We start from the raw sequence: 14,554 nt of genomic DNA, 5'->3' as shown, positions 1-14,554 counted from the left end.
TGCTAAGCAGCTTAAAGCATGTTTACTTTCCTTTCAAGCAATATAAATCTTATCCGGTTATCGATCAAAAAAAAAATCAAAAGTTTGGAAAAGGTGCGACTTAAGACAAAAGTAATGTTTTTAATCTACTAGCTTACTCTCCAAATGAGAGGGTTACGTAAAGATTAATTATTGGAAAGGTCACTAATTATTGACTAAGACGAAAATTATATGGACGACTCAGTCAACAATTTATTTTAAGAACATGGTTCTTATTTAATATGAATTATGATTCATATAAAGTGGTTTGATAAGACAAAATATTATGATAATCAATTTCATCAATGCCCAAGACAAATAGTCATAAAGATCGATCAATATGGAGAGCAGATCATTTAGAAGGCAGTGATTACATTAAAAGATGTTGACGAAAGGGCATGAATCAATATTAACAAATAGAAACTATTGGGTCTAAAGAAAAGTCACAACTGATAGTTATATTGAAAAGATACAATTTTATTAGGAAAGGTTGTGTGTGAGATTTATAAATAGATTGAAATCATTTTTGAAGTGAGATGTGTATTGTGTATGATGTGCGTGAGAGAATAATTCTAAGAATATCACTCCAAAAATAAAGAGTTCTTAGACATGTAGTGTGTATGTGAAAGATAATGCTAAGAATATAAATAAGAGAAGAGAAGGAATGTTCGTTGTTTGTGGTGTAAAGAAGGTGTAGACGTGATGAATATAACGAGAAAGAAACGTGTTTGAGATTACCAAAGGCAACACTCATATTAGAACAGCAAAGAGTGTTGAGTGGAAAGTGTATAAAGGTATATCAGATATCTCTAGACTTGTGGAGAATGAAAAGAAAATTGTCAAAGGCAGATTTCTGAGTGTATGGCAACAGATATATAAATTTTTATATATACAGATTTGAAGATAGTTATAGCAGACTTAAAGGGGGAATTTATAGCAGATGTAAGAAAGAGTCTATAGCAGATTTGTGAAGGAAAATTGAGACAGTTGTAAGTGACAATAATAAATCAGACAAGTTGTAAAGAAAATTATCACGGAGATAAAAGATCTGTATATGAAGAAGCAGATCTTATGAGAAGAATTCATGTGGGATGGCTGCTAAGAACACCATTGGGTTGGTATACGTGAGTTGTAGGTGCGTTGAGCGAAGCACTGGGTGCGCAGGGTCGAGCGAAAGGCTCAAGCTTGACTGCAGGCTGAGTTGTTGTGGAGGCTGAGGCATGTTGAATACACAGAGCCTCCGGATGAGTTGCCATGTACAAATCTCATCAAGATTGCAGTTGATGTTGTGATGATATTGCAAGCAAGCATTTTGCTTTGGCAAGCTTTAGAAACTTGGAAGCGACATGCTTAGCAAGGTGGCACCATAAACCTCTAGCAACATACTCATGCCTCACGTAAAATGGGAGCTTCATAATAGAGTATCAACATCCATCAAAGTATCATGTGAACTGTTTGAGAGAGTGCCTCAAAGAAGTTGTCATCTCAAGAATGGATTACAATAATCGCAAGATATGCATTTAATAGAATATGGTCTCTACTTGTGCAAATAACAGGAGAACTGTTATGGTGTATGGACAACCATCTAATCATAAGGAAGTGAGGAACTTTGTCTAATTTGCAGTTGCAGACCCGTCGCTATTATGTGAACGTGTTTTCTCATCAATTGAAGATGTTGGAACTCTTTTTCATTGGGAAGTGTGTGTATGGTTTAAGGTTGGCCAGTTACATAGCTTTATGCACATTGTGATTGTTGTACTCTACGGGAATTGTGAAACAATTATGACTTGATCATCATTTGATGCTATCTAAGATGGCTTCTTTTGATGGAGATTAATCGGTGAGAGAAGACTGTGTATACGTGTGAAGGATTTGTCATATATGATACTCTTTGAATAGATAGACAGGAGACATGTTGTTCTTGGACATGCGATACTTGCGAATAAACAATAGAAGAGAAAGAAGTAGAAGAGATTGCATTCAAGAAAGGAAGAACTCGATAAATTGCTACTATGAGACTAAGTTGGTAGCTGGGGACACTTCTTCAAAAGAGGGAGTCTGACAATCCATTAGAGGCAACCTTAGACGAAGAGGTCAAGAGGTTGATGTTAGAATTTGAGATTCAGAGGGAGTAGCTAGAGGATCTGCTTTATTTGATTTCCAAGGATCTTGATCATATTGATTTAGAGGGAGTAGACCATGTCGAGATGGTTTCTCTAGTGATCAGGAAATTGTAGCAGTTAAAAGAATCTATGATTCATGAGATAGAGTTCCATGTGATATCCTTGGATGGATGGCTACTTGATGGGTTTGGGATTCACCAAGGGTGATGCAAACCTTTGAGACAAGCTTGGAAACATGGAAAAATGAAGCTCTAATTGAGAGGGAGGCTCAACATTAGTGATCTTTTGTGATTTGATAATACATTTCTCTTTGAGAGAGACTTGAGGTGAAAGTCCTTATCTCCACCCTCTGATATGGTTAATGGTGGATGTCATGTGTGTGACTCCATGACTTCATTGATCTAGTGCTTGTTGAGACCCTGTGAACACTATTGAGAGGTGATGATCTCACAATGATGAACACTTGTACTTTTGATCATTATTGTAAGGTAACGATCTTGCAATATTGACCGTACCATCATGGTGGATATCATGAGACGTGATATTTGTGGATAAGCCATGATGGTTGATATTACATAAAGAGATTCATGGTGGATATTATGTGACGTAATACCCCTGGACATGCCATGAAGTAATATCCTTAAATGCCATAATGGTTGATATCATGAGATGTGATGTCTATGGACAAGCCATAATGGTGGATAATACATTATGTGGTTATGGTGGATATCATGTGACGTGATATTTGTGGATATGCCATAACCTCTATATCACAATGAGATATTTCTTTCACACAATAAATGGAGCTATTGTGTTTACTATAAGGTGTTATTACTTATTGAAGAATTGAAGGATTTTCTCCCTAGCTAAGAGGGAGTCTTGAAGATAGCGTCGGGAGGACAAACCATGTCAAGTAGGATTTCTCCCTAACTAAGAGGGAATGTTGATTTTATTGTAGTTGTGGTCGGAATCCACAGGCCTACATAAATAACACAACGCTTGTGAGTATATTGATAATATAATTATTATATTATTAGTTGTGAGATAATATATTTATATTATATTATTAATTGTGATAATATAATTATAGTTATAATTATTAATAATATAATAATATATTAATATTATATTAATATATAATCATTAATATTTAATTATTTAATATTATAAAAAGTATGGCGTCCCTTGATGAAAGGGCACCTCTTGCATATATATTATGAGATGTGTGATCTCATTGAGTGTAGAAGATAATAATAAGAAGAAAAAAAAAATACAGTCAATACTTGGGACTTTAACAAAAGGCCTCTGGATCACGACTCTCCCTAATGACATAGTTTATCTTTTCCAGGAATGGCCAACCAAACCTAAAGATGGTATCTTAAGCCCCCTATGGGAAATTAGTCCTTCATGCCTCATATGGGAGGTTTGGAAAGAGTGAAACAGGGGGACTTTTGACAACAAAGCTAGGAAAGTGGACTCGGTTTTTAATTTCATTGAATGTTTAATTGTGAAAAACATCCACTGTAAACTTGCCCTTAATCCTAATTCTAATAAAGAATTCACATATTGGGATGGCAAAATTAGATCCAAATGGAATGGTGTCAAAATTCCTCCTTTTATTGGGAAAAAGAGGGGTGACAGAAGCTCTGATATATGGTTTCCTCTGAAGCAAGGATGGTTAAAGCTCAATTTTGATGGAGCTTCAAAAGGGAACCCAGGCCCTTCAGGCTTAAGATGTGTAATCAGAGATCATATTGGAAATTTCAAAGGTAAGTTAGCAGTTCCTACTCAACCGGATACCAACAATGCAGCAGAATTCAAAGCTCTACTTCTGGGTCTCACTGAGTGCTTCAAGAGAGGTATCAACAACATTGAAATAGAAGGATATTATGCTATTGTGATAAATGCAATCAAAACGTTGACAACTCCAAATTGACGTCTACAAGCTCTAGTTGAACAGATTTTGTCTGTGTTGGAAGAATTTGACAATTACTCATGCAAACATACATACAGAGAAGCTAATTTAGAGGCTGACGCTCTCTCAAAAATAGTGACAGAAGAGTAGAAATTAGTGGGTGGGAGCATGATAATCAATCCCAGGTTGAGGACTAATCAAATTCAGACTTGTTCTCCAAAATAACTCCCACAGAGAGACTATGCATTATATTATTTGTCTGTGTCTTCCAAAGGATATCAGTATGTCAGGTTAACCTATGCTTAAGTTCGATTTGTATAAACCAGTCTTGTCAACAATCGTCCTCAATTTTCCTACCATGTCTGCTAAGGAGTCCATTCAAAATTTGGCCATCAGACATTACTTTTGGCGCCTGTTTTCAAAATGGCTCTCTTCCATTTTTCCACCGCCTTCTGATCAACGATCTCCTGCATTTGAAGAGCAGGCTCGTATTTTTAGATCAATACTCTGGCACCCACTCATCGAATTCTCTTCTGGGTAATTTTGAGTTCCACCACATCATTTTTCTTAATTAGTGGCCTTTGTGGTCGTTGAGCTGGCACCTCAACAGGCCAACAGGCCAAGATGCAGACTTCGTTCATCGAATGACATTTGTGCTTCATTATGAACAAAAACTTTTATCGGCCTTACTTTTGATTTCGATGGCAATTTTCCCAAGGGCATGGTACCAATATATCTATGCATAAAATAGAAAGTACAGGTGGCTTTCTCTTGTCTCTTCTCCACCGCCAAATATTATTATCTTTTGCCTCGACTTGAGTGGACTTTAATGCTCTTAGCAACTTGTCATCTTGAAAGGCCAGCCAGGAGACATTTATCTCTTTGCCAGTAGGCTTTGTTCTCCATGCACTTGGCATTAATTAAGGCATGCCTTCAATGTTTTTTGGCGCCCACTCTTCACACCACTTCTTTTGTTCTCCAAGCTTCGCTAGTTTTTCTGCTTTCTACTTCCCTTTCTTTTCCTTTCGTTGCTCTGTTTGCCATGGCATCCTCTACAAAGTTCATTTTTTGAGCATTCCCGGAACCTATCTCTTGTTTTGGTGTGGATACACCAGTGTCTCTTTAGAGCCCCCTAAGGCAAGTTAATTTTATAGAAATCTCTGACCAAAGATTGAAGAGAGTCCTCCTATTGGCAAATTATTTAGTAATCAGTGAAGATGATTTTGGGCAGAGGCCATCTCCAAAGGAACGAATACTACAGGGATAACACTCAAATTTCATCTAGGTTTGTAGCGTCCCTTTTGGATGCTCGCATGCAAAAAAGCGAAGTAAGAGATTTACAAAGAAGTTTCACCCGAAAGTTCTGGTTGGACTAGGCAAGATTTTGGGTTACACGGTACTAGGGGTTGGTATTCCTAGGCCGAGTGACCTCGCCTCAATCTCTGATGAGGAAGAAACCCTCAGTTTTTCCCTTTCCTCTTAGATCTCAAGGGTCTTGCCCTGTCGAGAGACAAACAATTTGTTGAGATGGCACACTCTTGAAGTGGAAATTCTTAATTGACTAAAGCACAAACCCAAAGAAAGGAGGAATTCAAGGATTTCTCGGTTTTGAATGGATGGCTACCCTTGCAGGAAAATTAGGAGGCTCCCAACCTCAATGATGAAAACATTCCTCAGGGACAGAATGGGCAAGCTTCTGGTAGCAGGTTGGCAAGCCGAGGTGGTCGTGGTCGTTGAAGTGGACATGGATAGAGTAGCCAGGGTGGTGGCCATGGGCAGGGATGGTCATGAACGTGGAAGAGAATGTGACAATGAAGGGAGCTCCACTGTGCCATCCCCAAGTTCTTCTCCTCGAGAGCCTTCCACATAACTGCTCTTCCAAATTTAAAGATATGATCTTGGTTTTGTTTTTATTTATCGTTTCTCTATTCGAACTCTGGAGCATATATGTGCATATATGTTATCTAGCTCCTAGACTACTTTTATTTTTTTTTTGCAAAACTCTAGTTAATTTTGTATGGGCAGTTTAAAGAAGCAAACTTGTTTTCATAATATTGTTTGACAGATCATGTAGGATCTGTAATATGCTTCATATGTAATTAAAATTCGAAGTAATATACTACTCTGGCTCTGCCATTTTCTTACCCAAAAAAAAAAGTATTTCACCCAACAGTTGAATTGATCTTACTACAAGCTTTCTGAACTTCCAAGCACCATTTCTGACCATAGATAATCTATGTGTAGCATTGCTTTACAGAAAACCTTTTCTCATCATTTATACTGTCTTGTGGGAATTTTGGAGAAAATATATATCCAAAAATGTGTGTGGTGACCTCGTGAAGGTAGCTTCAGGATCTGTAATTGTGGAGCAACAGGTCCTCCCATTGTTATCATTTCCTAAAAATAGGAAGATTAAAAAAGCAACGGACTCTTTTCATTCAAATTTCAATAATCATTTATTAGTTTCTTTCCTAACAAAAGATTCAAGCTTGTGCTTGATGTCAAGTGCAGATCAAGTCCTGTGGATATTGTCGACAAATGTAGTCGTATTACTGCGGGTCATCAGCAGCTATGATGAATAACTGTTCCAGGTCGAATTCCTCACTTCTAAATTCTACGAAGGAAAACACTCTTATTAATATCTTTTAAAAGGCGACAGTTGTCTTAAAAGTAGGTTTGGAATTCCAAACCCCCATAGATAAGTTTGGCAAAAACCAGATGTCAATTTTAGAGGCCTTATATGTAGATTTGGAATTCCATTGCTGCTGAACACTAATGTAACAGGCATCCAATTATTGGGAGGAAATGATAAAAGACTGCTACAAACTACTTTTTCCAAGATATGAGTTTACTCGGTAGCTGTTATACAGTCTTTAGCTAAAATGTTATATGCAGAGAATCTCAGAAAGTCATCAATACAGTTTTTTTTTGGCCTAAACCGGTGGAATCAAAGCCCATCAACATAACATCACTAGTCCCCACCAAGTAGTAGAATGCATAGACGCTCATACACAACTCTGATAATATGTGAAAAGATTGAGTCTTATATAAAACACTCTAATCAATTAGTTTCGTTTATATGATGGCAGCGAAAGGACTTGTTGAGAGAAAAATATGAACAAAGTGAATACATAAATGTCAGAAACGTAAATGGATTTTCATAGAATCCCTCCTTGGAAGCTTTACATGCAACATATTGCACACGATTCATTTATTTTCAGTTTATCCCACGTTGGTTGTATTAAGCTTTCGGCAGATTGCTTGCAGCACAAGATTTAAAATCAAGAAAGAGATTAAGGGTCCAAAACAACGGGCATTCACCCTTCCTTCCCCACTTAGTAAGGTTTAGAGGTATTAAAACACTGAGTGGGTTGTAGATTTGATATGCACAAGTACAAAGTGAATTGAAAAATAACTTGTCGTTGGTATAAATGCCTACTCAGAGAAATCATTTTATGGAGTACTAAAAATAACCAAGAAAGAGATAAGAGGGATAAGAGGGCAAAAGGCCCAAACAAGGGGCACCTACCTATCCTTCCTTTTCCAAGAATTACGACTTGGAGGTATTAAAACACCGAGTGGATTGCAAATTTGAATCACTTGCATAAGTACACGTACTAAGTGGATTGATAAATGCCTACTCGGAGGGATCATCTTTATAAACACTTAAAAAATATTTCACAGAAAAAATTCAGAGAAATCATACCACCCAACAAATTGAAGACAACATTTGGCAAGCATCCTTCTAAATAAAACTGCCTTCATATATAATTTTTTCAATTTACATCCTCTCAATGTTATAAGCATCAAATTTTAAAATGAGTTATCTTCACATGGCAGCAGAGTTAAACGACGATACTTCAAATACGGCATGATTTAACTTTCTCCATCAAAAAGTGAATTGTTTATCAAAAATCATAGCAATATGAAAATGTCGCAGCCAAATCATTCCCAAAGGCAAAAATAGAGAAGATGTTCTTACAAGAATACATTTGTCAATTTTTGCACATTCAGCAGCATTCTATTGCCAGAGGCAGATCGAGACAACTTAATACATAAGATTAATGAAATCGCAAAAAAATGCAGTAGTATTCTTGTGGCCATAGAAATCATCGGAGGCACTTTACCACATTTTCACTATAACTTTTGAAATCATATCATATCTTGTAATATTGAAAACACAACATATCTTCTGATGCTTTTGAAATATGTAAATGACCTAAACTTACATGACCAAAAGCTTCAAACATTCAACATGTTGGAGATTGTAATCCCAACTACCTCAGCTCTCCAGTCAGTTCTGTATCCTCTGTATGCACAAACAATTCTGCAGCATTTAAGAGAAGCATTGAAGGCGATCTTTCATGGATTCGATTAAAATCCTCCAACCCGGCCACCATCCACATCTGCAGTGCTCTCATGGATCATGAGTGATTCAAAATTATATTACTTTGTCTCTCTCTCCACCTATGGACCCAGCACTCTATATAATTTCTGAATCTGTACCTTGTACTCTCTCTCAGCAAAGTCCAGCTCCGCAGAGCTTTAAGATGTTATGAGGAAGATTGTAATGTCTGAAACATAGAGCTGAAGCTCATATGTAGCGTTTCATTTGGATGTATAATTTTAAATTTGTAATGTTTAATTTCTTTTAATTCTGCTCACCCTTATCCTACAAATGGTATCAGAGCTATGTCAATTATGTGAACTGGGAGTAAAAAAAATTGCTTCTGTTAAAAGGAGTCATTGTTCAAAAAGAAGCTGCTACTTTGGACTACTGTAGCAGTATCGGACAAAAAGAAGCTGCAGCTGATGTCTTTGTTGAAGATGTCAGCGAGCCAGAAGGCTTGCCTGCCCAAAAATAAGTGTTGATGATTAAAAGGCATAGACTGTAAGGAGTTGTAAGCATGAATGTAATGGTATCAGCATGTTTGCAAAGAGCCAAAGCTCTGAAGGTGTTTATGAAAGAGCTGAAATCAACTGTGTTCTGTATGTTAAGCTGAAGCTCAGTCTTTGCAATGTCTTTGTATGAAGCCCTCAAGAGTCAGATTAATGTAATAGTGTTTTTTTTTAAAGAGCTGAAGCTCTCACAAAAGTTTGAAGCCACCATAGAGGAGATCGTAGGCATATTGAAGAGGACATATGGTAAAAGGCTGAAGCCAATAGCCATTGTCACCAGAGTCAGATTAATCGCAGATGTTGCTGGCCAAGACGTGAAGAACTTGCATGAAATTAAAGTTTAATGAGGTCGTCATCTCTAGGCAAGGATGCCGCTAAGTTAAAAGGAGGTTGTTGAAGCCATGAGTAGTCTTGTGAACTGATTGCAGGAGATCCCCATTAGCAATTCACCCAGTAGAAGGTGCTAATTTGGACTCCAGAATAAAAAGGTAAAGAAAGTACAGTATATTTTGTTGGTGTTTTGGATTTATAATGATTCTAAATTAAGGTCATAGAATTGTGAGGAGAGAAGCCTAAAGGTAAAGTTTGATCATTTTATGGACAGAGACGTGTTAAGTTTGTCTAAGGTCATAGAAGATCAGGAGGATACCAGTTATCTAAGGTTGTTAATATATGGGTGAAGTTATCAATGGATAAAAAAATAACATGGTTGAATGCTGCAGCAATCTGTATTTGTGTTGGCAATGTATGAGGTCAGTGGAGCCCAAGCTAGGATCCCAGAGCACCGGCAGTGTGACTCAATTGGAAATGTTGAGAGAAAACAAGAAGACCAGAGCTCCTAGTTAGAGCTATCCCACAGAATCATGGGATTTCTTGGGTTTGATTCTCTATAAATTGAAGATTCTTGATGCCAAAGCATCAGTTATAGAGACTAAAAAAGCATCAGTTATAGAGACTAAAAAAGCATCAGTTATAGAGACTAAAAAAGCAGTCAGAATTTGTAGTTGTGATTAAGGGAGAATGTTGGAGATTGAAATCCCAACTACCCCAGCAGTACAGTCAGTTATGTATCCTCCATTTGCACAAACATATCCACAGAATTTAAGAGAAGCATTGAAGGCAGATCTTTCATGGATTCAACTGGACTCCTCCAACCTGGCCACCGTCCCATCTAAAGTGTTCTCACGGATTGTGGGTGATTCAAATATATATTATTTTATGTCTATCTCTCTCAAAAAATCTATGCACCCAGCTTTCTATATAATGTCTGAACTATACTCATCCTCTCGGCAGAGTCCAGCTCCACGTGTAAGATGTTATGACAAAGATTTTAATGGTGTATGAAAGATAGAGGTGAATCTCAGATGTAGTGTTTCATTCAGATGTTAATATAATATAATAATTTTCAAGTTTGTTCCCCCTTTTCCTACACAACAATGAAACAAATCAGCCGGAATCCACAAGCAAATAATCGCACACAAATTTATTTCATTCGTTGTATAAGAAAAAGGATACAAAAAGCAAAAAAAGATTAAAAATGGTAAAATCAACAAAGTAGTGAACTAAGAGGTTACTGATATAACTTGAATATAAAGTAGTCAAACCAATCAAAAAAATAAATAAATAAAGTAGTCAGGCCGGAAAAAGAGTCCCCATTAAACCGGTTCAGCGCTACCCTTTTTAAAGAAGAGGGCATTATGTATAAAATAAAAATTACTGTAAAATAAAATCTGACAAAAAAATAAGGGAAAAATACCTTGTCGACAAATTACAAGACTATTTAGATTTTAAATTTCCCCCACAGCCTAGGAGAAGATTTTGCTGTAAAGATCATTCACCTACAGTTTTTAAATTCCCCAATCGTGTTAGAAAGATAATAAATTAGCTAACATCCATTGAAACATTTTAAGAACCCCTCTATTCGATACCTTAGGCTTAAACAACGAAGGATTTGATGCGCTGGGCTTCAATCCTGCTGAATCTGTTGCTATATCAATAGAACGTAAACTGTAAACCCAATGAACCAAGAACAGAACTAAGACCACATGTTTGACGGTCGATGCAACCATATCAGTAGATGGACCAACACCATGATCAATCTTTAAAACACAAAAAGTCAATCTTTCAAGAGTAAGCAAGATTTAGAATAAAACATTTGATTTTTCAAAACCTCCTATATAGCATTCTGCAAATAGAAAAACACTTTGAAAATAAAAAATAATTTTCTGAACTCAAGATTGCCTCAGTGAAAAGCGTTCTCATTGTACACCTCGAAGTATATTTAAAACCATCATTGGCATTCCATTTTTAGAAAAGAGACAAACTCACAAGAAGGGATTACAAACGTGTAGACACATCAAGTATCGGCATTAAAACTTTAAAAGCACTCCACAAAGACAACTTATATGGTAGAATAGGAATGCAGCAAAAAAAAATGCTCAACAAAAACGAAATATGACAAGCTCTAAATAGATTAACGATCTGAATATAAATCCACACACTTAAGCGAACACTATCCCGCCATACATGTTTGATCCTGCGAGGCTATTTAAATTCTCTCGCTCCCCTTAACAGGATTATGGTATTTGAGTGGAAACCTAGATAGGGTTTTGGCTTGCATCGAGACTGAGGACATATATTGGGGGCATGGGTAAAAGAAGCGGATAAGCAAGGCCCTGGTCTCTGCAAGGGGAAATTCTTTTCCAGCTTTTCCTAGCGCTTGCTGCTTACAAATTTGGAATTTTAAACATACCGAAGGTCATATCGTATACCCATTTTCTTCTTAAAAAATCTTGTTTGTTTTATAAAAAATTATTAGCAATATATACTTACGTTAAATTTGATTTATTTTAGGTTTATTTTCATCATTAATTAATTAAAAATTAATTTTAATTGGCATATCATCTTACTTCAAATTCACAAATATTGATATGTTCCGGATCATTTTTACATATCTAAATTTAAAATTCAAACTTTAGAAATCTAAAGATCATATTCAAATTTGTTGTCCTTTTTCAATCTAATCTATAGTCGTGCAAATTTGTGTTACGCATTGTTGTATTTTAGGACAACTTAAGTATTTGATATTAAACGAGCTGAATGTTCTGAACCCAGAGAGTAGTGCAACATTCATGCGGGAGTATCACCGGTATCCTAGCATCTTAATAACATTTTTAACTTAAAACAACATCCTAAGCTTACGGTATGTATCTTCGAATTTTAAATTTTAGACATTTTTATGAATGAAGCTAGAAAAATTTCCCAACAACCGAGAAAATAAAATAGCAAACAGAACCCCCCCTATAACACAGCTACTTTAAAGAGTGAAGAATTTGATAAGCTGGACTCCGATCTTTACCGAATCTGCTGGCTTCGCAGATTAATAGAATATAAACTGCAAAGCCGATCAACCAAGAACGGAGCTAAGACCAAACGTTCGGTCGACGGCCGATGCAACCGTCAGTATAATGGCCTAATGACAGTCGGTAAGAATGTTCAGAAAAGAGGACTAACACTACAAACAATCATTATAACACAAAAAACAATCTTTCAGGAGTAAGCAAAACCTAACATATATCGGTTGATTTTCCAAAACACCTCACAAAGACATATCCTATAAAGCATCCTGCCAAAAGAAAAACACTGAAAAAGGATAAAAAATCTGGACTCTATATGTTTGCCTCAGTGAAAAGCGTTCTCATTGTACACCTCGAAGTATATTTAAAACCATCATTGGCAAAACATTGTAATGAAAAGAAAGGCAAATTTAAATAAATTTATCATCGAATTAACCAGACAACAACGGGAAATTCAAACAGGTAGAAAAATAAAGAAACGGCGTTAAAACTTTAAAAGCACTCCACAAATAGAACTGGTATTGTTCAATAGAAATGCAGGAAAAAAACAAATACGAAAATAAGATCGCTCTAACTAGGTTAACGATCTGACTATAAACCTGTGCACCTTAGCGAACAATCAGAGCACGCTCCTACGACAAAATTTTGGATCCTGCAACCGTATTTAAATTTTCTCACTGCCCTCAACAGGGTTATTGTATTTGAGCAAAACCCTAGTTAGGGTTTACGCTTGCATCTACACTGAGGACGTATTTTGGGGGTATGGGGGTGCAAGGGATCTTCTCTTCTAACTTTTTGTAGGGCATGTTAGCTTATAAATTTTGAATTTTTAAGGTAGGAGGGGTTAGTAATGGGTCAATTTACAATTAAGGTTTCTTAGAATAATTTTAATAGTTGAATACTAAAAAATCATTTGTTATAAAACTATTTTCATTATTTTTCTTTCAGGTATAACTTATTGAACAAAGAAGTGATCCTAATAATTTTTAATAATACTTATTTGCTATATCGTATCTTTATATTTTACTATGGGGATAGAATAAATTTATGTTAAAAAAAAATCATATTTTAATTTAGAAAATAGCTTGTATACAACATAATTATACCTAACCTTTTAATGGGTCTTCGAGGGTTGATCCAGCTTTTTCTTTAGAGAAGATTAAATGGGAACCACCAAGCAAATAGTGGATAAAGATCAATTTCGATGGTGCATCAAAAGGAAATCTAGGAACCTCAGGTGCTGGAGTGGTGGCGAGAGACGACGACGGATTTATCCTATTCAAAGGAGCTCAGTGATTGCAGGACGACACTAACAATGAAGCAGAGGTCCAGGCGGCTTTTCTAGCAACGGAACTAGCCTTAAACATGAAAGTCCAACAATTGCACTTAGAAGGGGACTTTCGGATAGTTATCAATGCAATAGCTAAAGGCAACACGCCATGTTGGAAGCTAAACCGATGGGTGGCTATTATCCGAGAAAAACTCAACATATTTGTGGAGTTTCGTGTCTCGCATATTAGGAGGGGAGCAAATGCAATGGCTGACTTGTTGTCAAACATTGGAAGTGAATTGGACAATTGCATGGCCAAAAGGTGGAAAGGAGATGGTCGCGTGTGGGAATGGTACTAATTGCATCTTTTTAGAAATGTGCAGTCTTCAACTTGTTAATGTGAGCATAATTTGGCAAGTACATATGCCAAGGTGGCGACTGCTCTTTGAAGGAGGAGTTGTTTGCGGCAGGTCGCACGATCGGAGCAAGGGGAGGATGGCAGAAAATCCTGCTCTTGATCTCATGGCATTAATAACTAATTGTTCACACTCATTACTCGTCCCATGCGATGGAGGCAGAATTAATTACCCGTTGAGCTGCGTGCTAGAGTTTGTTTGAAGTAGAACTACTTGTATTTTTTAAGCTTTTGTATGACATTGCATTGCAGGAATTGCTATTTTGAAATTGCAGGTAACCATGGAGGTGAATTTCACTTAGCGAACAGACAAGAAGTTGGTGCCCTTTTTGGGCAAGGTATCGGATAAGTGGATGTAGGGACTTTTCCAGTTTAAGGAGGAGAAGTTGTGGGCGGCAACTCGTCTTATGCTTGCGAAAGATGTGGCTTATATCCGTCACCAATATTGAACTAACATGGAGGTGTACTCTTTGCTTCTAGCATGGGCCTGTGAGTTCGAACCGGAGGTGGAAAAGGTAAAACTCACATTGACCAAATTGATCGATGGGGAGTTTTTTA

The 14,554-nt window shown here is 36.7% G+C and overlaps 1 long non-coding RNA gene across 1 annotated transcript; it reads right to left on the bottom strand.

Moving 5' to 3' along the window:
* Nucleotides 1–8,094: 8,094 nt before the first annotated feature.
* Nucleotides 8,095–13,106, bottom strand: LOC131070113 (uncharacterized). The gene is made up of 2 exons (XR_009112280.2): nt 10,884–13,106; nt 8,095–10,793 (listed from the first exon to the last, which is right to left on the bottom strand). It is a non-coding gene; the product is annotated as an uncharacterized LOC131070113 (long non-coding RNA).
* Between the last annotated feature and the right edge of the window lie 1,448 nt (nt 13,107–14,554).

This window comes from Cryptomeria japonica, chromosome 1 (genome assembly GCF_030272615.1).
Source record: "Cryptomeria japonica chromosome 1, Sugi_1.0, whole genome shotgun sequence".
Taxonomy (NCBI): domain Eukaryota; kingdom Viridiplantae; phylum Streptophyta; class Pinopsida; order Cupressales; family Cupressaceae; genus Cryptomeria; species Cryptomeria japonica.
This window is presented reverse-complemented; position numbering and strand designations above follow the sequence as displayed.